Raw genomic sequence first — 23214 nt, 5'->3', positions numbered from 1 at the left:
GGAGCATGCGCAGTCGCTTTGCCTTTCCCTAAATACAACACGAGTTCCTAGGTATGTCTCCTTCGGTGCCTCAAGTGATTGCGTCATCAGGACAGGTACTATTAATATTGTGGCACCTTATCGTTGTACAATGTAATAACTGTACCCTCTTAGCCCCCAAAGAGATCTTAGGTTGGGAATAAATGACTCTATTTATGCTAATGAGTTAGACTTTTTTTACACTGTTTTTCCCTGCAGGTTTCCGTCTTGCTTTTCCATCTGAATTGCCAAAAACTGTATATAAACAGAACCCTTTGATAAAACCATAGTCTGTAAATGAGTTATGTAGAGACCAATACTGTGGTCAACTATGCTTTTCTGTCCTCCTAAAATCACCGAAACAAGCAGAAACCAAAATGGCCTCCATTTAACACATAAAGAGGAAGGTCTGTCCAGTGTTACATGAACACCATGTTTGGCTGTACAGATTACGGTACTGCAAGATAGGAGACTTGTACCGTAGTTTAGAGAACAACATTGCGTTAATGAAGCCTAATTGCCTTTTTTTTGGTCCTGTCCACTAACAGATACATCGGTGACTCCAAAATAAATAATAGGGAAAAAGGGAGAGGGAATAAGTCTTCTGGATTTGCACACGGAAAGATTGGAAGCAATGGGATGAAAGCGGAAGGGAGGAGACACAGATTAGATATTAGAAAAGACTTTCTAACAGTGAGGGTGATCAATGAGTGGAACAGGTTACCACGGGAGGTGGTGAGTTCTCCTTCAATGGAAGTGTTCAAACAAAGGCTGGACAGACATCTGTCTGGGATGATTTAGTGATTCTGCACTGAGCAGGGAGTTGGACCCAATGACCTTGGAGGTCCCTTCCAACTCTACCATTTTATGATTCTACGAAGTAGCTTATCACCGTCGTGAAGAAAGGATGAAGCATGTTGAATTCCACCATTCTGAATTCTGCCTTCCCCTGACAGCGATACATTAGATTGTTTGCCATTCCCCCATCACATGGACAGTCTGAAAGTGACGAGGCCCCGACTCTTAGGGTTGCATCGCTGCCACATAGTTGTTAACTATATAGTATGTACACCCTTAATTGAAGGTAAAACATAAAGACATTTGAAAGCGATTCTAATTTTGAATGAGTTCTGGAGTTAATGTATTCAAAGAACATATGCACTTTATATAAATGTGCTAAGATTTACAAAAAAAAAGGATTGTTCGAGCAGAAGCAGTGTATTTCCTTTTGAGAGCATGCCGCTAATTATATTTAGACACATGGATGCTCCGCTCCCTCCTGCTTTCCTTGTTTTTAATCTAAACTCACAATTTGGAATTTTGCAAATGTAGAAATTGGCATCAGAGCAATCATTCTATCGGATATGCAGTAAATGAGCAGATTTTGAATTCTATCTATGGCATATTACAAAGACCTACCCTGTTTCCCCGAAAATAAGACGCGTCTTATATTAATTTTTGCTCCCAAATATGCGCTATGTCTTATTTTCAGGGGGTGTCTTATTTCGCCGCGGCAAATCCGTCTGTGGCCGCTAATCCCTCAATTGGCCAGCTTTGTGGACGAAATTTCTCAGAAATCTCGTCCACATGGGACAGCAAATCTGTCACAGCAAAGCTGGGAGAAGCCGGTGTTGTGGTGTGGATTCACCGGCCACGGAAACGAAAAAGCGTGCAGCCAGGTCGCTTCAAAACAAGCGGCTGAGTGCCGTGGGTTTTGAAGCAGCGCTTTCCCGGCGGAAATCTTGCTGTTTATCGCTGTGGCCAAACTGTGAGATTTCCGCTGGAAATGCGCTCTGTGAGAACCCAGCCTTAAGAATCACACACAGGTTGCCTGACTCACACGCAGAGCCATAAAAAATAAGGGCTGTAAAGTTACGTACCTGTCTGCAGACAGAAGGTCCTGGACCACCTGTAAGCAGGGATGGTATTGCAGCTTCCGGCCACCAAGGGGAGCTCATCACAGCAGACATGTACAGCAGGAACAGAACGTACAGTATGGACTTTTCCAGCCAGCAAGGGGAGCTCACAACAGCAGACTCGTACAGCACAGCAGAGACAGGATAACAGCAGACTGTCTGCAGATCTACCTATACATCTGGAGGTAGGAGACAATGGGGATGGCAGCAGGGGACAGGCCTCTTGACTTGCCTGCACAGTTTACTATGCCTTACTATCGGGGGGTGCCTTATATTTGGGACTTCTGCAAATTTCAGGGGGTGCCTTATTTTCAGGGGTGCTTTATTTTCGGGGAAACACGGTACATACCATGGGCAACCTATACAGCTGGTGTCGAGGTCATGATAGTTGGGGTCCCACCTCTGATTAATCTTAATTAGAGAGCGAGCGAGTAGTGCCTTAGCCGAGTATCTCCCCGCTTGTCTCTAAAGATTCAAGGGCTGGCATGGGTGACAGGTGAGTTGCGGCGGGGAGCGGGGTGGAGGTGGGGGGGGAGAGGGAGATCTACCCTCCGTCCCCCCCCCCCCCCCCCCCGCGCTCTCCCCCGCCGCCCCCCGAATCTTTAGAGACGAGCGGGGAGATACTCGGCTAAGGCACTACTCGCTCGAGTAATGTGCCTTAGCGAGTATGCTCGCTCATCTTTAGTCTTACTCTTTCTTCCTATGTCAATCTCTGCTGAACTCCACATATCAACATATGCAACATTACTAATCAAGTGATGAGAAGGAGAGAGTCCTACAAGGGGCGTTCACAAGCTATTGAGTATTACTAAAGACAACATAACAGCTATATCCAATTACCGACTCCTAAATATAGGAAGACTATGCTCAACGCCCATGGAATACCAAAACAGGAGACTAAATTTAGGTTACAAAGTTTAGTACTCCAGTTGGAACCCAATGTTCTGATTGGAGTGTTTGGCTTTGTACCCTAAGGTTTTGAGTAGGTCAGCATGAACCGGCGTGAGCTGTATCCTTCAACATATACTATGACGGTTTATGCAGTAATACAGATAACCCAATTGAATGACTCAACCAACATAGCTTACTTGACATGAATATATCGGAGAATCAAATAAAGCCAATTCCATAGTTTATTCTTATTTTGTTCATTGGCTGTGTGATGGTAATCCTACAGAGAGGCAGGGGATTCTAAGGTACGTTTCACAGGTCCGAGGTCACACCATGTGATTACAGTAGCACCAGCTGAATGGGAGCTAGATAGAGAGAATGAGTGAAATACTTGATAATGTGACATTGATGCCCGGTCGGAAGTTCAAGATGGGGAGGGCACAGTAATACTACTGACGCCACTTCTAGGGGCACTATTACTATTGTGGCCATTACTGGAGGCACTATCACTACTGGGGCCATCATAGTCCCAGGATGGAATTTTGTGTTAAAAGTGAAAAGATGCTTTATTATGCTAGTTTGGCCAAATCCAAGATATTAATGAGGGAAGTCTGGATAGGTGGCTGTCAGATTTGCTCATCTTAGTTATCTTACCGATGTAGGCATATTTAACATGACTGTGATAACTTTCTGCCACAAGTTATCTTATCTTAGTCCAGGGGCATAACTAAAGGCTCAGGGGCCCTGGTGCAAAAGGTGAGCTGGGGCCCCCCCTCTAGCTGTACCTGTACCCATACCTAAACCATGCTGCACAGAGGCATAACTTGAAGCTTCTGGGCCCCAATGCAAAACCTGTAACAGGGCCCCCAACTATAATGCTTTATTCATAGTACTGGGCTCCCTATATGGAGAAGAGAGGCCTTATGGGCCCCCTAAGGCTCTTGGGCCCGGGTGCAACCGCATCCCCTGCACCCTCTATAGTTACGCCCCTGTCTTAGTCATTACAAAACTCTTTGTTAATTTAGCAGAACAAAACCCATTGTAAAGCTATTGAAAGGGCAAATAAGCTGCGGCACAGAAAGTGATCATAGGGACCTTTCATAGGGGGCGGAATTTCTGCCACACAATGTTATCCTTACGGGACTTGAATTCCTCACCTGTTAACATCCGCGTGTCTTTACTTCAAAACCGCAAGATTAAATTCTACAGTGGAAAACATTATGCTGCGGAATTAAAGATGTCTTCGTACTTATGGGTTATCCGTCACCACTTTTTTAATTAAGTTCACAAATGTTTCACCAATACATATGCGTAAGAAAAACACTATTTATTTCTTAAACTCTTTTTATTTCCCCAAAACATAAAAATTCATATTATAATTTGGCAATAGCCTGCAAGATAGCTTTGCATGGTAGATACTAGAAGAGTGGTGGCAGATAACTCACAAGTACCAATGTCTTGCGGAATTGTTGCTTCGGATTTCTAACATACAGGAGAGGTAATTTTGCAATTAACCCTTTCCAATCCACTGTCTGACGTCTTCCTACATTCTGATTAAAGCTTGTACAGCTCCAATGTCAGAAGACGTCCAACAGGGTATTCTTACCGTCTATTGCCAGCAACTCGGCTGTCGGAGCCTCTCTGGTACACACACACAGGCTTTAACCAGCAGATGGCACCGTTGTATAACAGCAAAAAGAGAAAGCCTTTTAGGAAACCCTGAATCCAAAATTGGATTGGAAAGGGTTAAAGTCTGCAGAAAAAAAAATCACAATACATTTTGGAAGACATCTCGCAGAGTTAAAAACGCAACAAAATCTGCACTAACTGCCAAAATCTGTATCAACGTTGCATCCTGCGGACAATTCCGTCCCGTGTGAATGGTCCCTTAACGCGTTAAGAGTTATGTTAAACTTGGCTGCATTACATGAAAACCAAACAGAAGCAGGTGAAATGTGTTTTTTCCCACCTTTGTCATTGGACAACGTTCTAGGGTCCTTTTACACGAGCCGATTCTCGTTTGAACAAGCGAGTGACGTCACCGCCAGCTCATTGCCTCCCGTGCAGCCTGTATAGTTCAAGCGAGAATCATTCATTCTTTCACATTCGCTGTACAAGGGAATGAGAAGGAGTGAATGAGCGCTGTTTAAACTGAATGATAAGTGAATTAGCCAACGATGATCTTTATGCCTACATAAAATGACCATCGAATGTAGAGTGAATGATTAGCATTCGTTGTTCTAGCATTGGTTACATTTAGGCCGACCAATTATCGGTCACTGTCGCTCGTTTGAAGAATTTTTTTTTTTCCTAACGATCATCATTCCTTCTAAAAGTACCTTTAATAATGCGGTATTATCTGCTATTCTATGGCTCCGCGGGGATATTTAATATGGAATGAAATGAATGGTGATTAGCAATTATTTTTGCTACCTTTTAATAAAAATGTAATTTTAATCCTGTATATTTGAGGATCCGTAATGAAAAGCTTCTGTGGCGTGCTGTTGGGCACACAATGTGCCGGGGTAGAATAGAAGGGGATGTACAAGAGGGCCCATTCTGTGTATTATTCCTCCGCTTTCACTGATGGATTTCATATGGCTGTGAAATACATATAAGGTCCCAAATTCAAAAAAAACCTAATTAAAATGCATTTGGTCCAGCAATCAGTGGGAGGCTGTGGCTAATATGTTAAGTAATTAAATGTAGTTATCTCCTTCTTTGTTTTCTTTGTTTAGGTATTTATTTATGTGAATAAAGAAGGTGCCGGAAACTGCTGGAAGAGACTTAACCATTGCGGTTGGGAAGGATCGGCTAGCGGAGCATCTACAGACCTGCCACGGTGAATGCTGTAAGTTACCTGCCTCGTATTTTCATCTCGCGTTTCCATTTTTGGAGCATTTGAGTTGTTCTAATTGCTTTAATCTTTCTTTTCATCGCCTGTTCTTTGAAATTATTTGAATGTTTCGTTTGCTTTTGTTGTTTGTTGAATGCACTAAGCCTTAGCAATTCTATTTTGCGATACACTATGGGGAGGGGGGCTTTAAATAAAGCGGCTACCTAAGATTTAGACATTTCGCCTTTTCCGCTCTTGGCCAAATATTTTCTGATTCCTGGAATGGACAAAAATGGCACAAAGGACTGCAAAATAGCCATAACCGTTAGGCGAAAGCGTTTTGGAGCGAGATTTAACACTTCGTTTTTGCGCTATGAACGTGTATTTTTTTGCACATAATGTCATTGTACTGTACGTTTTACACTTGCAGGGCATGACTTTTTGCGCATGGGACAGAGCCATGTCCCGATTTAAGTGGCTTTTTAACTCAATGAGTTCCAGATGTGTTGTTTTTCGTACGGAATTGTGTAATGACTCTGCGTTAGTGCACACCCCCCATACACTTCTATGTGGACCTTTATTTTACAAATGGGCAAAGAAACTCTTTTTTTGGGTACGTCACTATCACAGAGAGAATCTAAAAAAAATAACTTTTTAACAAAATCCCCAATCGACTTTGGGGAGAATAACCAGAACCTCCACGTTGGTCAACACACTTCTTGTATGACCAGTGTGTTGGAAACGCACCATTTTGATTGGATTTGACCATACGCTTTCAGGTAATTTATTTATTACTTCCCCCAGCAAGCTGGGTACTCATTTTACTGACCTTAAAAGGATGGTGTTACGATCGTGTGGGCAAATTAAGCATGGGGCCCACACGATCGTGACCAAGGGGACTGGATACACACAGGTATACACGGGTTTCAGGCAACTGGGCCTGTGCTACCAGGAGGATGATGACATGGCCCTACCTAAGCAGGGGATTCGCCCCAATAAAGAGCAGCCCAGCAGTCTTCAGATCTGGGACCTAGCTAAACCTAGAAACCATGCACCAGAACAGGACAAACAAACATGTCACAGGCAGGGACAGAACAACAGGACACACAGAGCCAGAATACACAGCATACAGCAGCGAAAATGCAAACACTAGTAACCGATGATAAGCTGAATATAAATACCAGGTATTAGTTGACATTTTGTCCAAAATGTGGAAGCTAACGGGCCAACTTCATGGCTCCTGGTTATACCGCTAGTCCCTACACTAACCAGGAGTCCAGCAGCACCAGACACACATCACACCAAAAGCTGCATCAGGAACAGGACAGAGCACAGATCACACAACAAGCTGTACAGGACAGACAACAGGATATCTGCTTACAGGCACAGGCTTACAGCAGACTACAACATATAATACAACCACACAGACTCCACCCAGAACTCACATGTGCACAGATGGAACTCACAGCAAGTCCATGTGTCATACAGGGGGATAGACAGACAGCCAACCTGGCTGACATAGGGAACTGTGTCAGGGATCCACCCACTGACACACAGAGTGAGACATAAGATGTATCTGCAAACACAGTTCAGAGTGGGAACAATTTGCACAGAACTGATAACAAGTTAAACAGCACAGAAGTAACATGACTGCTCACCCTGGAACCCAGATAGACACTAACAGGAGCTGGGTTTATATGTGAGCTTAGACCCAGGGGATTGACTAGCTGGAGATCACCACACCCAGCCAGCTCAATCCTTACCACCTGTGGGGGCTGTGCTGCTAGAAGTACGATAGTACAACAGATCCCAGCAGCACATCTTAACAGATGGAAGGCTGAGTCAGCCTTGAGCCGGCTATCTGAACGACCTTCAGGTTGTGAGCGAGAGCTTAGTACTGCATTCTGCTGCCCTAACACTCTGTGCCACACAAGGCCCAATATAGGTTGTAGTCAACAAGACTGAACCTGCGCTATATCTGAATACTGGGGTCCCATATTAAAATAATAATATTGCACTTGAATAGGAATGCATTGATGCGCTACACGATGGTATGGCACACATGTTCCTGGGAGCCCCGGAACATGGATTTTAATTTAGCATTGTGGCCCCTGAAAGAGATGGAGAGTAAAACCCAATTGCAAAGTTGAAGAGTACCATTTGAAAAGCATAAATACGCTTTCTACGTCCCGTTGGACCGCTGCTATGACTGAAGTAAGGAAAGCGCACTTGAAGTGCCCTCCTTCTGCTACAATACATGTATGGAGTCATTTTACAGTACAGTCCTGGCCTAACGCTATCATTGCAGGACCGTGTTAGTGAAGTATCAGCATGAACATATGGGTTGGAATTTGGCACAAACGCCTCATTAGACCGGTGTTCATTCCAGGACTCTCAACACAGAACAGTACCTGAATCTCCTGCAGATGATAGTAGATGACTTCCTGGATGATCTACCCCTATTGTAGCAGAAGGAGACCCCCTAAGAGCTGTGCCATATATTCCATAACAGGACACTGTGTGAAACGGTGCTGATAATAGTCAAGTGCTATTGATATTGTTCTTCCAGAATAATTTCCTATTGTACACAAAGTATTATCCTTAGGCTCCAGTTATCCACACTTAGCGATAGTTGCCTCTAAGTGAAAAGGTTTGTGTAACCATTATTGCTATACTATTATTATTTGTTTCTATTTCTGTTTATCAATAAATATTGTTACTCCGTCTGCTGCATCGTATCCTGCTTCACACCACCACCCACATCACTGAGACCTTTACCAATCGCTACGATGAATGGCCATCTGACATCTCTGCCCTATCAGCTATTTCGATCACTGCTCAGCGAGGGGTATGGGCTTCATAGAAAATCTATGGAATCTGTACACCACTCGCAATGACAGCCGAGCGGGCACAGCACTCAACCGAGTGAGTCAATCCTGCAGGTCCCGGCAACCATACCTCCACTGCCCAAAACTGATGCTAAAGTTTTTAAAAAGTTTAGTTATACTTTTAATGTTCAACTTATTACAGTATATCCTTCTGGGTGGAACTACTTTGTGCTGTTTACTATTTAGCTTTAGTTCCATATGCAAAAGAGGACAATCAGTTGGCAACCACATAGACATAACCGTATGTATTCCTTTCTTGCTGCCATTTTAGTCCCAACTCCATAAAAGTTTTGCCGCTCATTTAACCCTTTGCAATCTAATTTTGGATTCAGGGTTTCCTAGGGGGCTTTCTCTTTCTGACATTTCACAATGGTGCCATCTGATGGCTAGAGCCAGTACTGCAGTATGCGACATGCTGGAGAGGCCCCCGACAACAGAGCGTCCAGTAATCTACAGTAAGTAAACCCTGCCGAACGTCTTCTGACATCGGAGCTGTACAGCCTTCAATCAGAATATCTTCAGATGTCAGACAGTGGATTGGAAAGGGTTAAATGAATAGTTTTGTTAAGCAGGTAATACAGACCACAATAGACAGGTGAGAAATACCCAGCCTGATAAATCCCTATTCCTTTTAGGGTGGTTTCACACCGGGTTCCGTCGCAGCTCCGGCACAAAATACCGGAAGAAAAAGCATTGCATGCAGGTTTTTTTTTTTCCTGCCAAAAGGTGGGCAGCTGAGCAGAAAGTGAGCGGACCCCTTATAGTTAATGGTGTGTATTCTAAGACGGTGCCGATCGGCCAGTAAAAGCAGGACCCCCAATGCAGATGTAAGACCAACATTATGTGTTGTTCTTCTAATCCTGGGGGTTCAGGCAGTTAACTATAATATCAGAGAAGATAATGTTCTCTGCTACTGTATGTTCTAGGAGGGAGATAAGTGGTGCTATTATTTTGACACTATGCTATAATTTTATGGTAACTACATTTGGTATAATGTTGCAAATGTGTTTAAATTAGGGTTCAGAATTCTAGAATGGCATCTTATCATCCCATCCCAAACTTTGAAAGGAGTAATATCTAGGAACATGGACATTTCAGTCCTAGCATAGTTGGAAATTAACTCCCTCTGCTGGAGATTCAGTGAACTTCATCTCAGTAAACTACATGTGAACAACACTATGTAGGCCTGAGATGCATGTAGCTTGTGCCGTGCTGGTTTTACCCTCAGTTCCATGTATGTCTTGTTACATGACGTGTGTGCCGTCAGTAATTCAGCTGTATAACTTAGTCTTGGCATAGTTTTGTCGGTTTTTAAGGCAGCATATTGTGTAAAGTTTGCTTAACTAATTTTTTTTTTACTATTATGGGACTTTCTCCAAAACTCTAAAGCATTAGCTACACCCCCACTTCAATAACAAGAATGAATATAATACACGTATTGTTCCTTGACTTGTTTTGGCAGGAAGAGAACACGTTGCACACTAGTATCTGGCACTGGTTTCACCCAATACATTTCCAAACAGGCCACTAACTCTACTTTCTATTCCTGCCCCCCCTCCCCTCCCCGTCCGTTTCACAGCATCAGTTTAAAGGGGCCACGATTAGTAGGTGCAATGAGCCTATTGATACAGATGCTTTAAGAAATGCCCCCAATTTATTTTAATTCACTGACAGCAAGCAGAGATTGACAGTTATTGACATGATTGAGAACTTGAAACACAAAGTACATTAGAAAGCCAATTAAAGTTAGTTACACAATGATTAACAACTTTTCAACAGCCGTACAGCTATATATGTCCTAACTGCACTTGCCCCCTGCAGTTAGGACATATATAGACATCTGCAGCATATGCAGTGTATGCCGGGGCTCAGGAGCCAAGCTTGCTTCATACATGGTGAGTAATGGCTGTCTTTGACAGCAGACACTTGCCCACAACAACCACTATTAGAGATCACTCAGATTGCAGCTGCTGCTAATTCTGACAGTGGCATTTAAATGTCCTGAACGATCGAGGTTTAAATATGCTGAACTGCCCCTCAACCAGATAAGCTCGTGGGGGTTTTGTCAGGGTGCATTCAGGCGAGCATATGCATACATAGGTGTGCACAAAACCACGCACCCATGTATGTGCACAAACACGTGTGAATGCAGCATTAATTTCAATGGGACTGCGGCTGCTGTCGGCAGCCCCATTGAAAGCAATAGGATGCAGGCAGTGATTTTCAGGGAGGGCTTGACATTTAAGCCCTTCCCTGAAAATCATGCCTGGTTTGTGTTAAAAAAAAATGTATGTGTGTATATATATATATATACTTACTAGAGATGAGCGAACGCGTTCGTCCGAGCTTGATATTCGTGCGAATATTAGGGTGTTCGGGATGTTCGTTATTCGTAACGAACACCATGCGGTGTTCTGGTTACTTTCACTTCCTTCCCTGAGACGTTAGCGCGCTTTTCTGGCCAATTGAAAGACAGGGAAGGCATTACAACTTCCCCCTGCAACGTTTAAGCCCTATACCACCCCCCTGCTGTGAGTGGCTGGCGAGATCAGGTGTTCGCCTAATATAAAAGTCGGCCCCTCCCGCGGCTCGCCTCAGATGCGGTGTGAGTTAGATGAGGGACAGTGCTGTTTATACCGGAGCTGCTGTAGGGAAAGAATTGGTAGTTAGTGTAGGCTTCAAGACCCCCCAAAGGTCCTTATTAGGGCCACTGATAGCTGTGTGTTGGCTGCTGTTAGCAGTGGCATTTTTTTTTTCTCAAAATCGCCTCTGCAGACCGTTGCACCTGGCATTAGGGACAGAAGTGCTGCATAGGCAGGGAGAGTGTTAGGAGTGAGTGTAGCCTTCAAGAACCTCAACGGTCCTTTCTAGGGCCATATTTATCCGTGTGCAGTACTGTCCAGGCTGCTGTTGGCTGTGCTGCATTTTTTTTGGGCTTCTCAAAATCGCCTCTGCAGAGCATTCCACCCTCCATTGATACTGCAGGGAAAGAATTGTGTAGGCAGGGCCACAACACAGTTATTATTCATAGAATATACGCAGTGCTGCCTGTTGGTGGGAAAAAACTGAAAACAAATCTATTTGTCCAGCCTCTGTCCGTCCTTACGGGCGGTGGACACGTGTGAGCTGCGTGAAAAACATTGCTAAATCATACGCACCCAGCTACGCTTTACTGCTGGGTTCGCCATTTGCTTTCCTTAATTGGGAAAAAAAATACCTGCTCTCCAAGAGTTATAATAACTCTGCTACCCTCACGTTCTGTGACACATAAGCAGGGACACAGCACAGTTATTAAACTTCTCAGGTTCATAGAATATACGCAGTGCTGCCTGTTGGTGGGAAAAAACTGAAAAGAAATCTATTTGTCCAGCCTGTGTCCGTCCTTACGCCTGTGGAGACGTGTGAGCTGCGTGAAAAACATTGCTAAATCATACGCACCCAGCTACGCTTTACTGCTGGGTTCGCCATTTGCTTTCCTTAATTGGGAAAAAAAATACCTGCTCTCCAAGAGTTATAATAACTCTGCTACCCTCACGTTCTGTGACACATAAGCAGGGACACAGCACAGTTATTAAACTTCTCAGGTTCATTGAATATACGCAGTGCTGCCTGTTGGTGGGAAAAAACTGAAAACAAATCTATTTGTCCAGCCTCTGTCCGTCCTTACGCCTGTGGAGACGTGTGAGCTGCGTGAAAAACATTGCTAAATCATACGCACCCAGCTACGCTTTACTGCTGGCTTCGCCATTTGCTTTCCTTAATTGGGAAAAAAAATACCTGCTCTCCAAGAGTTATAATAACTCTGCTACCCTCACGTTCTGTGACACATAAGCAGGGACACAGCACAGTTATTAAACTTCTCAGGTTCATAGAATATACGCAGTGCTGCCTGTTGGTGGGAAAAAACTGAAAACAAATCTATTTGTCCAGCCTCTGTCCGTCCTTACGGGCGGTGGACACGTGTGAGCTGCGTGAAAAACATTGCTAAATCATACGCAGCCAGCTACGCTTTACTGCTGGGTTCGCCATTTGCTTTCCTTAATTGGGAAAAAAAATACCTGCTCTCCAAGAGTTATAATAACTCTGCTACCCTCACGTTCTGTGACACATAAGCAGGGACACAGCACAGTTATTAAACTTCTCAGGTTCATTGAATATACGCAGTGCTGCCTGTTGGTGGGAAAAAACTGAAAACAAATCTATTTGTCCAGCCTCTGTCCGTCCTTACGGGCGGTGGACACGTGTGAGCTGCGTGAAAAACATTGCTAAATCATACGCAGCCAGCTACGCTTTACTGCTGGGTTCGCCATTTGCTTTCCTTAATTGGGAAAAAAAATACCTGCTCTCCAAGAGTTATAATAACTCTGCTACCCTCACGTTCTGTGACACATAAGCAGGGACACAGCACAGTTATTAAACTTCTCAGGTTCATTGAATATACGCAGTGCTGCCTGTTGGTGGGAAAAAACTGAAAAGAAATCTATTTGTCCAGCCTCTGTCCGTCCTTACGCCTGTGGAGACGTGTGAGCTGCGTGAAAAACATTGCTAAATCAAACGCACCCAGCTACGCTTTACTGCTGGCTTCGCCATTTGCTTTCCTTAATTGGGAAAAAAAATACCTGCTCTCCAAGAGTTATAATAACTCTGCTACCCTCACGTTCTGTGACACATAAGCAGGGACACAGCACAGTTATTACACTTCTCAGGTTCATTGAATATACGCAGTGCTGCCTGTTGGTGGGAAAAAACTGAAAACAAATCTATTTGTCCAGCCTCTGTCCGTCCTTACGGGCGGTGGACACGTGTGAGCTGCGTGAAAAACATTGCTAAATCATACGCAGCCAGCTACGCTTTACTGCTGGGTTCGCCATTTGCTTTCCTTAATTGGGAAAAAAAATACCTGCTCTCCAAGAGTTATAATAACTCTGCTACCCTCACGTTCTGTGACACATAAGCAGGGACACAGCACAGTTATTACACTTCTCAGGTTCATTGAATATACGCAGTGCTGCCTGTTGGTGGGAAAAAACTGAAAACAAATCTATTTGTCCAGCCTCTGTCCGTCCTTACGCCTGTGGAGACGTGTGAGCTGCGTGAAAAACATTGCTAAATCATACGCACCCAGCTACGCTTTACTGCTGGCTTCGCCATTTGCTTTCCTTAATTGGGAAAAAAAAATACCTGCTCTGCCACAGTTAATAACTCTGCTACCCTCACGTTCTGTGACACATAAGCAGGGACACAGCACAGTTATTAAACTTAGATAATTCATTCACTAGAGGCAGTGGGGCCTTTCGTTTTCCAAAAAGGGCAAAAATTATATTTGGCCTGCAGTCTTGCGCCAATTTATTTCCTGCCTGGGAAATCTAATCACTGGTAATACAGCATGCTGAGGGGTAGGGGTAAGCCTAGAGGACGTGGACGTGGACGTGGCCGAGGACGCGGAGGGCCAAGTGAGGGTGTGGGCACAGGCCAAGCTCCTGATCCAGGTGTGTCGCAGCTGTCTGCTGCGCGATTAGGAGAGAGGCACGTTTCTGGCGTCCCCACATTCATCGCCCAATTAATGGGTCCACGCGGGAGACGGTTATTAGAAAATGAGCAGTGTGAGCAGGTCCTGTCCTGGATGGCAGAAAGTGCTTCGAGCAACCTATCGTCTACCCGCAGTTCTGCGCCGTCCACTGCTGCCAATCCGAATCCTCTGTCTGCTGCTCCTCCTTCCTCCCAGCCTCCTCACTCCACTACAATGACACCTGCTCAGGAGCGGGAACACTCCCAGGAACTGTTCTCGGGCCCCTGCTTAGATTGGGCAGCAGCGGTTCCTCTCCCACCAGAGGAGTTTATCGTCACTGATGCCCAACCATTCGAAAGTTCCCGGGGTCCGGGGGAAGAGGCTGGGGACTTCCGCCAACTGTCTCAACAACTTTCTGTGGGTGAGGAGGACGATGACGATCAGACACAGTTGTCTTGCAGTGAGGTAGTAGTAAGGGCAGTAAGTCCCAGGGAGCAGCGCACAGAGGATTCGGAGGAAGAGCAGCAGGACGATGAGGTGACTGACCCCACCTGGTGTGCAACGCTTACTCAGGAGGACAGGTCTTCAGAGGGGGAGTCAAGGGCATCAGCAGGGCAGGTTGCAAGAGGCAGTGCGGTGGCCAGGGGTAGAGGCAGGGCCAGACCGAATAATCCACCAAGTGTTTCCCAAAGCGCCCCCTCGCGCCATGCCACCCTGCGGAGGCCGAGGTGCTCTAAGGTCTGGCAGTTTTTCACAGAGACGCCTGACGACCGACGAACAGTGGTGTGCAACCTTTGTCGCGCAAAGCTCAGCCGGGGAGCCAACACCAACAGCCTCACCACCACCACCATGCGCAGACATATGATGGCCAAGCACCCCGCAAGGTGGGACGAAGGCCGTTCACCGCCTCCGGTTTGCACCCCTGCCTCTCCCCCTGTGCCCCAACCTGCCACTGAGATGCAACCCCCCTCTCAGGACACAGGCACTACCGCCTCATGGCCTGCACCCACACCCTCATCTCCGCTGTCCTCGGCCCCATCCAGCAGTGTAGTTCAGCGCACCGTTCAGCCGTCGCTTGCGCAAGTGTTCGAGCGCAAGCGCAAGTACGCCGCCACGCACCCGCACGCTCAAACGTTAACCGTCCGCATCGCAAAATTCATCAGCCTTGAGATGCTGCCGTATAGGGTTGTGGAAACGGAGTCCTTCAAAAGTATCATGGAGGCGGCGGCCCCGCGCTACTCAGTTCCCAGTCGCCACTACTTTTCCCGATGTGCCGTCCCAGCCCTGCACGACCACGTCTCCCGCAACATTGTGCGCGCCCTCACCAACGCGGTTACTGCCACGGTCCACTTAACTACGGACACGTGGACAAGCACAGGCGGGCAGGGCCACTACATCTCCCTGACGGCACATTGGGTGAATTTAGTGGAGGCTGGGACAGAGTCAGAGCCTGGGACCGCTCACGTCCTACCCACCCCCAGAATTGCGGGCCCCAGCTCGGTGCTGGTATCTGCGGAGGTGTATGCTTCCTCCACTAAAGCACCCTCCTCCTCCTCCTCCTCCTCTGTCTCACAATCTAGATGTGTTAGCAGCAGCATGTCGCCAGCAGTCGGTGTCGCGCGGTGTGGCAGCACAGCGGTGGGCAAGCGTCAGCAGGCCGTGCTGAAACTACTCAGCTTAGGCGATAAGAGGCACACGGCCCACGAACTGCTGCAGGGTCTGACACAGCAGACCGACCGCTGGCTTGCGCCGCTGAGCCTCCAACCGGGCATGGTCGTGTGTGACAACGGCCGTAACCTGGTGGCGGCTCTGCAGCTCGGCAGCCTCACGCACGTGCCATGCCTGGCCCACGTCTTTAATTTGGTGGTTCAGCGGTTTCTGAAAAGCTACCCACGCTTGTCAGACCTGCTCGTAAAGGCGCGCCGGCTCTGCGCACATTTCCGCAAGTCCCACACGGACGCTGCCACCCTGCGCACCCTGCAACATCACTTTAAGCTGCCAGTGCACCGACTGCTGTGCGACGTGCCCACACGGTGGAACTCTACGCTCCACATGTTGGCCAGGCTCTATGAACAGCGTAGAGCTATAGTCGAATACCAACTCCAACATGGGCGGCGCAGTGGGAGTCAGCCTCCTCAATTCCTTTCAGAAGAGTGGGCCTGGTTGGCAGACATCTGCCATGTCCTTGGTAATTTTGAGGAGTCTACCCAGGTGGTGAGCGGCGATGCTACAATCATTAGCGTCACCATTCCTCTGCTATGCATCTTGAGAAATTCCCTGCAAACCATAAAGGCAGCTGCTTTGCGCTCGGAAACGGGGGCGGGGGAAGACAGTATGCCGCTGGATAGTCAGGGCACCCTCCTGTCTATTTATCAGCGCGTACAGGAGGAGGAGGAGGAGGAGCATGAGGAGGAGGGGGAAGAGACAGCTTGGGCCGCTGCTGACGGTACACCGGCTGATTGCCTGTCATCCTTTCAGCGTGTATGGCCTGAGGAGGAGGAGGAGGAGGAGGAGGAGGAGGATCCTGAAAGTGATCTTCCTAGTGAAGACAGCCATGTGTTGCGTACAGGTACCCTGGCACACATGGCTGACTTCATGTTAGGATGCCTTTCTCGTGACCCTCGCGTTGCACGCATTCTGGCCACTACGGATTACTGGGTGTACACACTGCTCGATCCACGGTATAAGGAGAACCTGCCCACTCTGATTCCCGAAGAGGAAAGGGGTTCGAGAGTGTTGCTATACCACAGGACCCTTGCGGACAAGCTGATGGTAAAATTCCCAGCCGACAGCGCTAGTGGCAGAAGGCGCAGTTCCGAGGGCCATGTTGCAGGGGATGTGCGTAGATCGAGCAGCATGTACATCCCAGGCAGTGCAACAGTCTTTAAGGGCCTGGCCAGCTTTATGGCTCCCCACCAAGACTGTGTCACCGCTCCCCACTCACGGCTGAGTCGGCGGGAGCACTGCAAAAGGATGGTGAGGGAGTACGTAGCGGATCGCACGACCATCCTTGGTGACGCCTCTGCCCCCTACAACTACTGGGTGTCGAAGCTGGACACGTGGCCTGAACTAGCCCTGTATGCCCTTGAGGTGCTTGCTTGTCCTGCGGCTAGCGTGTTGTCGGAGAGGGTGTTTAGTGCGGCTGGGGGAATCATCACAGATAAGCGTAGCCGCTTGTCAACCGACAGTGCCGACAGGCTAACACTCATCAAGATGAACAAAGGCTGGATTTCCCCAGACTTCTGTTCTCCACCAGCGGACAGCAGCGATACGTAAGCAATACGTAGGCTGCACCCGCGGATGGAAGCTACGTTCTCTCTCACCATCCAAAACGGGGACATTTCTGCTTCATCAATCTGTGTCTAATATTCCTCCTCCTCCTCCTCCTGCTCCTCCTCGTGAAACCTCACGTAATCACGCTGAACGGGCAATTTTTCTTAGGGCCACAAGGCTCACTCAAATAATTTTTCTGAACAATTTTTATAAGTTTCAATGCGCTTAAAAGCATTGGAACTTTAACTTGAACCAATTTTTCGTTACACTGGGCTGCCTCCAGGCCTAGTTACCACTTAAGCCACATTAACCAAAGCGATTAATGGGTTTCACCTGCCCTCTTGGCTGGCCATGGCCAATTTTTGGGATGTACATTAGTACTGTTGATACAGCAATTTTTGTGGGCCCTCGCCTACAGTGTAATCAAATTAATTTTTAGCCCACCTGCATTACAGCTGACGTTACCTCAGCTGTGTTGGGCAATGCAATGGGATATTTTTATGTACCGCCGGTGGGTTCCAGGGAGCCACCCATGCTGTAGGTGCACACTGAGTTTTTAATACTTCTGTACACTTCTAAAGAACCCGTCTGACTGGGGCATGCAGTGTGGGCCGAAGCCCACCTGTATTACGCACGACATTACTACCTCAGCTGTGTTGGGCAATGCAATGGGATATTTCTATGTACCGGCCGTGGCTTCCTGGCACCCACCCAGGCAGTGGGTCCACAGGGAGTTAAACCTACATGTGTCCACTTGTAAAGAACCCCAGTCTGACTGGGGCATGCAGTGTGGGCCGAAGCCCACCTGCATTACGCACGACATTACTACCTCAGCTGTGTTGGGCAATGCAATGGGATATTTTTGTGTACCGCCGGTGGGTTCCAGGGAGCCACCCATGCTGTAGGTGCACACTGAGTTTTTAATACTTCTGTACACTTCTAAAGAACCCGTCTGACTGGGGCATGCAGTGTGGGCCGAAGCCCACCTGTATTACGCACGACATTACTACCTCAGCTGTGTTGGGCAATGCAATGGGATATTTCTATGTACCGGCCGTGGCTTCCTGGCACCCACCCAGGCAGTGGGTCCACAGGGAGTTAAACCTACATGTGTCCACTTGTAAAGAACCCCAGTCTGACTGGGGCATGCAGTGTGGGCCGAAGCCCACCTGCATTACGCACGACATTACTACCTCAGCTGTGTTGGGCAATGCAATGGGATATTTTTGTGTACCGCCGGTGGGTTCCAGGGAGCCACCCATGCTGTAGGTGCACACTGAGTTTTTAATACTTCTGTACACTTCTAAAGAACCCGTCTGACTGGGGCATGCAGTGTGGGCCGAAGCCCACCTGTATTACGCACGACATTACTACCTCAGCTGTGTTGGGCAATGCAATGGGATATTTCTATGTACCGCCGGTGGCTTCCTGGCACCCACCCAGGCAGTGGGTCCACAGGGAGTTAAACCTACATGTGTCCACTTGTAAAGAACCCCAGTCTGACTGGGGCATGCAGTGTGGGCCGAAACCCACCTGCATTAACCCTTTCCAGTCCACTGTGTGACCTGTGAAGACATTAGGGTTTAAGGCTGTACAGCTCCGTTGTTGGTAGACGTCCGTCGGGGTTCTCTTACTGTATATTGCCAGCCTCTCTGCTGTCGGAGCCTATCCTACGTGTCAGCTCATGCAGTACTGGCTTTAGCCAGCATATAGCGCCGTTGTATAACAGCAGAAAAAGAGTAAGCCCCCTAGGAAAACCATATACAAATTGGATTGGAAAGGGTTAAGCACAACATTACTACCTCAGCTGTGTTGGGCAATGCAATGGGATATTTCTATGTACCGCCGGTGGCTTCCTGGCACCCACCCATGCTGTAGGTGCACACAGAGTTTTTACTACATCTGTACACTTATAAAGAACCCCAGTCAGACTGGGGCATGCAGTGTGGGCCGAAGCCCACCTGCATTAAGCACGACATTACTACCTCAGCTGTGTTGGGCAATGCAATGGGATATTTCTGTGTACCGCCGGTGGGTTCCAGGGAGCCACCCATGCTGTGGGTCGACAGGGACTTCACAATAGGGAGTTGTACCTGCCTGTGTCTATGAATTAAAAAGCCCGGTCTGACTGGGGCATGCAGACACCTTGACAGAATGAATAGTGTGTGGCACATAGGTTCCCCATTGCTATGCCCACGTGTGCAGCTCCTGATGGCGGTGGCACAGGATTCTATTTCTCATTGCTTCTGTACAGCATTGTGGGCTATCGCTCCGCCACTTTTAAAGAGGGTCGCTGCCTAGCCGTGCCAACCTCTGCAGTGTGTGCCTGCGGTCCCTCGTCATGGCAGACGCAATTCTAAATAGACATGAGCGTGGTGTGGCATGAGGGCAGCTGAAGGCTGCGCAGGGACACTTTGGTGTGCGCTGTGGGGGGGAGGGGGGGCGGTTGGGCAGCATGTAACCCAGGAGAAGTGTCAGTGGAGTGTCATGCAGGCAGTGATTGTGCTTTGTTGGAGGTAGTGTGGTGCTTAGCAAAGGTATGCCATGCTAATGAGGGCTTTTCAGAAGTAAAAGTTGTTGGGAGGGGGGGGGCCCACTCTTGCCGGTATTGTGGCTTAATAGTGGGACCTGTGAACTTGAGATGCAGCCCAACATGTAGCCCCTCGCCTGCCCTATCCGTCACTGTGTCATTCCCATCACTTTCCTGAATTGCCCAGATTTTCACACATGAAAACCTTAGCGAGCATCGGCGAAATACAAAAATGTTCTGGTCGCCCATTGACTTCAATGGGGTTCGTTGTTCGAAACGAACCCTCGAGCATCACGGGAAGTTCGTTACGAATAACGAACACCCGAACATTTTGGTGTTCGCTCATCTCTAATACTTACCTCTCTGCCGCTGCCGTGTAAATATTCCCCGCGGGGAGTCCATTGTCACTGAACACTGTGACAGCACTGTCACAGTGTTCAGTGACAAGGGGACTCCCCGCGGGGAGTGAAGAATCTCCTGCCACAGAGGGATGTGGTAGAGGATCGCAATGTTCTTCCATTGCTTCCAATGGGATTGGCGCTTCTGCAGCCCGATTGAAAGCAATGGGCTGCTGGCAAGCCTTGCAGGGATTTTCAGGGAAGGGGCTTTTAAATATAAGCCCTTCCCTGAAAATCATCCCTAGAATGTGTTAAAAAAAATTATACTCCCCTCTCCTCAAGTGCCGGGGCTCAGGTGCGTCCAGCTGTGTCTTCTCCCTGAACTGCTCTGAATCTTTTTCAGCAGGCGGGGATTTAAAATCCCTGCCTGCTGAAAGGGCTGTATCTGAGCGCTCAGCCAATCACAGCCAGCACTCAACCATTCAATGAATGGCAGCTGAGTGCTGCCTGTGATTGGTCACAGCACTCAGCCAATCACAGGCAGCGCTTGGCTATTCATTAAATTCAATGCGGAGAGGTGAGTATATATATATATATTTATTTTTAACACATTCTAGGGATGATTTTCAGGGAAGGGCTTATATTTAAAGCCCTTCCCCAGAAATCCCTGCAGGTCTTTCCGGCAGCCCATTGCTTTCAATGGAGCTGCAGAAGCGCTGGTCCTATTGAAAGCAATGGAAGAACATTGTGATCCTCTGCCACAGCTGTCACAGCTGTAACAGCTGTGGCAGGGAAATTCTTCAGCCCCACAGAGATGAAGAAATCCTCTGCCACAACTGTCACAGCTATGGCAAGGGGATTCTTTACTCAATGCAGGGCATCCCCTTGTCACTGAACACTGACAGTGCTGTCACAGTGTTCAGTGACAAGGGGACTCCCCGCTGGGGAATATTGACACGCACCACAGACCTATGGTGCACGCATGCCCCATGTTTTGCATGTACATGCGCTTATACACCTGTAAAACACGGACATGTGAACACAGCACAGGGAACCAATGGTTCTAATAGATGCACGGTTTTGTGCGCACCTCTGTATGCACACGCACAGGCTCATCTGAATGCAACCTCAGGGAGTCACAGCAGTTTCAGGCCTTCTGAAGGACCGCAATGCTGCCATGATGGCTATTCTACTAAGAAGTGCCCATGGAACATCGATAATATAGTATTGCATTATACTGTATAAGCGATCAATTAACTTCAAGTTCAAGTCTGCTATGAGGACTAAAAAAAGTGAAAATCATTATTAAAAGCTTAAAAAAGAACTTTTCCCAGTCGTCACATCGAAAAAAGTAAAAAATGAAAAAAAATGTAAAAATTGGTATCTCTGCATCCATAAAGGTCCAGTTTATTAAAATGCCGCATAATTAGTCCTGCACAATGAACACAGTAAACAAACCCATTGAGCTATATTTATGAAGCCCCTGCTCCTCTTATTGACCTATTATAATGTGTCAGTAAAAAGTGACAGTGAGCAGTCTTTATATAGCTGTGGCTGTTTAACCCCTTAATGATGGGCCTATAAATGCTATAATGACCAACCAATTTATAGTTTTTTTCTTTTTTGTCGAATTCCTAAAGCTTTAGCTTTTCCACCAACATAGCCATACGGGGGCTTGATTTTTGCGGGACAGGTTGTATTTTTAATGCCAACATTTTGGGGTACATATAACGTATTGTGTAAGTTTTATTAATCATTTTTGGGGGGGGAATATAGCAAATAAAAGAAATTCCGCCATTGTTTTTTTTATTTAATGTTTATGGCATTCAGTGTGCAGAATAAATAATGTGATCTAATTATTCTCTGGGTCAGTATGATTCCTGCGATGCCAAGTTTGTACATTTTCTTTATGTTTTGCTATTTCTATACAGTAAAAACACTTTTTTTTGAAGATTTGTTCTTGTGTCGCCTCATTCCAGGAGCCATAACATTTTTATTCTTGCCTTGATGTAGGTCCACGGGGGCTTGTTTTATGCTGGATGAGCTCTTATCTTCATTTATCCCATTTTGGGGAACACATCACTTTTTATATATTAGATTAATTCTGCAGTCAGTATGATTATGTTAATACCAAATTTAGATTTTTTTTTATATCTTGCTCCTTTTTATATACTTTTTTGTATAGATGCATTTTTTTTTTGTATCCACTCAAAGGGCCCTGACTTTTTATTTTACTTCAACGGTGCCGTGTGACTTTGTTTTTTGCAAGATGAATTGTACTTTTCTTGGTACCATTAGTACCAATTAGTATGACTTTGATTGCTTTCTATTCCGTTTTTTTTGTGAGGTGAAAAATACAAAACTAGCTATTTTCGCCTTGTTTTTGATTATTTTTTGTGGGTGAAATAACATAGTAACTATTTTTCCATGGGTAATTATGAATGCAGCAATACCAGATTGGTGATGGCCTTTTAATGTATTTATTTTTGAATATTAAGGCCTCTGTCAGACGAGCGTTGTTTCTGGGTGAGCAAAAAGAGCGGTTCTAAAAGAACCAATGGGTTCCTATAGAAGCGCTCACATGCGAGAATGTAGTAGCACAAAACGGCGCACACCTAACACAGATAGAAGATTGGCTATCTTTGGTGAGCTGTGCAGGAGTTTCCATTGACTCCTATGGGAGCAGGCGTTAATGGAAACTACTGCTCTCAGAATAGATTGCCCACAGCTTACAGCAGGACATTAAAAGGGGCTGAACATAAGCACATTTTAAATGTCCCGCTGTGAACTCCTGTTAGTCCCCACAGGGATGAATGGACTCCCCGAGGGTTCTGTTAATGTCCACGGGGACTAACATGAATTTACAACAGGACATATAAAATATGCTTCTGGGCAGCACCTTTTAAATACCCTGCTGTAAGCTGTGGGGTATTCTTCCTGCCCCCCTGCTGGACAATTCTCCAGTAGTAGGGGCAGTAGGGGATTTCCCTATAGCAGGAAGAGAGAGAGTGGAGT

The 23214-nt window shown here is 46.8% G+C and overlaps 1 protein-coding gene across 3 annotated transcripts in view; it reads left to right on the top strand.

The window, feature by feature from the left end:
* Positions 1-23214, top strand: part of ATXN1 (ataxin 1) — a 284235-nt gene that overhangs the window by 210295 nt on the left and 50726 nt on the right. For all 3 annotated transcript variants that reach the window (XM_066579392.1, XM_066579391.1, XM_066579393.1), the window contains one exon: positions 5564-5676. The gene's annotated coding sequence lies outside the window, so the exon portion shown is untranslated. The remainder of the gene's footprint in view (positions 1-5563; positions 5677-23214) is intronic.

This window comes from Eleutherodactylus coqui, chromosome 9 (assembly GCF_035609145.1).
Source record: "Eleutherodactylus coqui strain aEleCoq1 chromosome 9, aEleCoq1.hap1, whole genome shotgun sequence".
Taxonomy (NCBI): Eukaryota; Metazoa; Chordata; class Amphibia; order Anura; family Eleutherodactylidae; genus Eleutherodactylus; species Eleutherodactylus coqui.
This window is presented reverse-complemented; position numbering and strand designations above follow the sequence as displayed.